A 4,784-nucleotide genomic window follows, 5' to 3' on the forward strand; every position below is an offset into this window, starting at 1 on the left:
TCATCATGTAGCAGTTATAACCTAGGGCGACACAGAACTAGCTCCAATTCATCAATATAATGTAGGCATGTATTTCGTATATATTCATACGTGCTTATGGAAAAGAACTTTCATGACATCTTTTGTCCTACCCTCCCAGGGTAGCGGGGTCCATAAGGAAACTAAGGTTATTAAGGCATCCTTTCAACAGAGAACCCAAACAAAACATTAGCACTTAGTGAATACATGAACTCCTCAAACTACGGTAATCACCGGAAAGAATCCCAATTATTTTCACCTAGGGGTATGCGGACCATAACTCGTAATAGGTGTCTACAACTTGCAAGATCAGATCAAGAACACATATATATTCATGAAAACATAATAGGTCTAGATCTGAATTCATGGCACTCGGGCCCTAGTGACAAGCATTAAGCATAGCAAAGTCATAGCAATATCAGTCTCAGAACATAGTGGATACTAGGGATCAAACCCTAACAAAACTAACTCGATTACATGATAAATCTCATCCAATCCATTACCGTTCAGCAAGCCTTCGAAGGAATTACTCACTCCCGGCGGTGAGCATCATGAAATTGGCGATGGAGGAAGGTTGATGATGATGATGGTGACGGATTCCCCTCTCCGGAGCCCAAAACAGACTCCAGATCTGCCCTCCCGGTGAAGAACAGGAGGCGGCGGCGGCTCTGTATCATAAAACACGATGAATCCTTCTCTCTGATTTTTTTTCTCCCCGAATAGGAATACATAGCATTGGAATTAGGGTCGGAGGTGGTCTAGGGGGCTATTGGGGAACGTAGCATGCAATTTCAAAAAAAATCCTACTCATACGCAAGATCTGTTGGAAATATGCCCTAGAGGCAATAATAAAAGCATTATTATTATATTTCTTTGTTCATGATAATTGTCTTTATTCATGCTATAATTGTGTTATCCGGAAATCGTAATACATGTGTGAATAACAGACACCAACATGTCCCTAGTAAGCCTCTAGTTGACTAGCTCGTTGATCAATAGATAGTCATGGTTTCCTGGCTATGGACATTGGATGTCATTGATAACGGGATCACATCATTAGGATGATGATGTGATGGACAAGACCCAATCCTAAACATAGCACAAGATCGTATAGTTCGTTTGCTAGAGTTTTGCAATGTCAAAGTATCTCTTCCTTCGACCATGAGATCGTATAACTCCTGGATGCCGTAGGAGTGCTTTGGTGTATCAAACGTCACAACGTAACTGGGTGACTATAAAGGTGCACTACAGGTATCTCCGAAAGTATCTATTGTTTTATATGGATCGAGACTGGGATTTGTCACTCCGTATGACGGAGAGATATCACTGGGCCCACTCAGTAATGCATCATCATAATGAGCTCAAAGTGACCAAGTGTTTGGTCACGGGATCATGCATTACGGTACGAGTAAAGTGACTTGCCGGTAACAAGATTGAACGAGGTATTGGGATACCGACGATCGAATCTCGGGCAAGTAACATATCGATTGACAAAGGGAATTGCATACGGGGTTGATTAAATCCTCGACATCGTGGTTCATCCGATGAGATCATCGTGGAGCATGTGGGAGCCAACATGGGTATCCAGATCCCGCTGTTGGTTATTGACCGGAGAGCGATCTCGGTCATGTCTACATGTCTCCCGAACCCGTAGGGTCTACACACTTAAGGTTCAGTTACGCTAGGGTTGTAGGGATATGTATATGCAGTAACCCGAATGTTGTTCGGAGTCCCGGATGAGATCCCGGACGTCACGAGGAGTTCCGGAATGGTCCGGAGGTAAAGATTTATATATGGGAAGTCCTGTTTCGGGCATCGGGACAAGTTTCGGGGTTATCGGTATTGTACCGGGACCACCGGAGGGGTCCCGGGGGCCCACCGGGTGGGGCCACCCATCCCCGGGGGCCACATGGGCTGTAGGGGGTGCGCCTTGGCCTGCTTGGGCCAAGGGCACCAGCCCCACATAGGCCCATGCGCCTAGGGTTTAAGGGGGAAAGAGTCCTAGGAGGGTAAGGCACCTCCTAGGTGCCTTGGGGGGGAGGGAAACCCCCTTGGCCGCCGCACCCCCTAGGAGATTGGATCTCCTAGGGCCGGCCACCCCCCCTTGGCACCCCTATATATAGTGGGGGAGAGGAGGGACTTCATACCTTGAGTCCTTGGCCTTTGGTTGCCTCCTTCTCCCTCCCCAACACCTCCTCCACCTCCTTATTGCTTAGCGAAGCTCTGCCGGAGTACTGCAGCTCCATCAACACCACGCCGTCGTGCTGCTGCTGGTGCCATCTCCCTCAACCTCTCCTCCCTCCCTTGCTGGATCAAGAAGGAGGAGACGTGGCTGTTCCGTACGTGTGTTGAACGCGGAGGTGCCGTCCGTTCGGTGCTAGGATCTCCGGTGATTTGGATCACGTCGTGTTCGACTACATCATCCCCGTTCTTTGAACGCTTCCGCTCACAATCTACAAGGTATGTAGATGCATCTATTCACTCGTTGCTAGATGAACTCCTAGATGATCTTGGTGAAACGAGTAGGAAAATTTTTATTTTCTGCAACGTTACCCAACAGTGGCATCATGAGCTAGGTCTATGCGTAGTTCTTCTTGCACGAGTAGAACACAATTGGTTGTGGGCGTAGATTTGTCAACTTTCTTGCCGCTACTAGTCTTATCTTGCTTCAGCGGTATTGTGGGATGAAGCGGCCCAGACCAACCTTACACGTACGCTTACGTGAGACCGGTTCCACCGACTAACATGCACAAGTTGCATAAGGTGGCTGGCGGGTGTCTGTCTCTCCCACTTTAGTTGAAGCGGATTCGATGAAAAGGGTCCTTATGAAGGGTAAATATAAGTTGACAAATCACATTGTGGTTTCACGTAGGTAAGAAAACGTTCTTGCTAGAACCCTACTTCAGCCACGTAAAACTTGCAAACAACAATTAGAGGACGTCTAACTTGTTTTTGCAGCAAGTGCTTTGTGATATGATATGGCCAAAGTTGTGATGAATGATGAATGATCTATATGTCATGTATGAGATGTTCATGCTATTGTAATAGGAATCACGACTTGCATGTCGATGAGTATGACAACCGGCAGGAGCCATAGGAGTTGTCTTTATTTTTTGTATGACCTGCGTGTCATTAAAGAACGCCATGTAAACTACTTTACTTTATTACTAAACGCGTTAGTCATAGAAGTAGAAGTAGTCGTTGGCGTGACAACTTCATGAAGACACGATGATGGAGATCATGATGATGGAGATCATGGTGTCATGCCGGTGACAAGATGATCATGGAGCCCCGAAGATGAAGATCAAAGGAGCTATATGATATTGGCCATATCATGTCACTACTTTATATAATTGCATGTGATGTTTATTATGTTTTATGCATCTTGTTTACTTAGAACGACGGTAGTAAATAAGATGATCCCTTACAAAAATTTCAAGAAGTGTTCTCCCCTAACTGTGCACCGTTGCTACAGTTCGTCGTTTCGAAGCACCACGTGATGATCGGGTGTGATAGATTCTTACGTTCACATACAACGGGTGTAAGACAGTTTTACACAGCGAAAACACTTAGGGTTAACTTGACGAGCCTAGCATGTACAGACATGGCCTCGGAACACGGAGACCGAAAGGTCGAACACGAGTCGTATGGAAGATACGATCTACATGAGAATGTTCACCGACGATGACTAGTCCGTCTCACGTGATGATCGGACACGGCCTAGTCGACTCGGATCGTGTAACACTTAGATGACCAAAGGGATGTCAAATCTGAGTGGGAGTTCATTATAATTTGATTAGATGAACTTAATTATCATGAACTTAGTCTAAATTTTTACAATATGTCTTGTAGATCAAATGGCCAACGTAGTCCTCAACTTCAACGCGTTCCTAGAGAAAACCAAGCTGAAAGACGATGGCAGCAACTATACGGACTGGGTCCGGAACCTGAGGATCATCCTCATAGCTGCCAAGAAAGATTATGTCCTACAAGCACCGCTTGGTGACGCACCCGTTCTCCCTGCGGAACAAGACGTTATGAACGCTTGGCAGGCACGTTCCGATGACTACTCCCTCGTTCAGTGCGGCATGCTTTACAGCCTAGAGCCGGGGCTCCAAAAGCGTTTTGAGAGACATGGAGCATATGAGATGTTCGAAGAGCTGAAAATGGTTTTCCAAGCTCATGCCCGGGTCGAGAGATATGAAGTCTCCGACAAATTCTTCAGCTGTAAGATGGAGGAAAACAGTTCTGTCAGTGAGCACATACTCACTATGTCTGGGTTGCATAACCGCTTGACTCAGCTGGGAGTTAATCTCCCGGATGATGCGGTCATTGACAGAATCCTCCAGTCGCTTCCACCGAGCTACAAGAGCTTTGTGATGAACTTCAATATGCAGGGGATGGAAAAGACCATTCCTGAAGTATTTGCTATGCTGAAATCAGCAGAGGTAGAAGTCAGAAAGGAACATCAAGTGTTGATGGTCAATAAAACCACTAAGTTCAAGAAGGGCAAGGGTAAAAAGAACTTCAAGAAGGACGGCAAGGTAGTTGCCACGCCCAGCAAGCAAGCTGCCGGGAAGAAGCCAAAGAATGGACCCAAGCCCGAGACTGAGTGTTTTTATTGCAAGGAAAGTGGTCACTGGAAGCGGAATTGCCCCAAATACTTAGCGGACAAGAAGGCCGGCAAAACCAAAGGTATATTTGATATACATGTAATTGATGTGTACCTTACCAGTAATCGTAGTAACTCCTGGGTATTTGATACC

This window comes from Triticum aestivum, chromosome 7B (assembly GCF_018294505.1).
Source record: "Triticum aestivum cultivar Chinese Spring chromosome 7B, IWGSC CS RefSeq v2.1, whole genome shotgun sequence".
In the NCBI taxonomy this organism is placed as follows: domain Eukaryota; kingdom Viridiplantae; phylum Streptophyta; class Magnoliopsida; order Poales; family Poaceae; genus Triticum; species Triticum aestivum.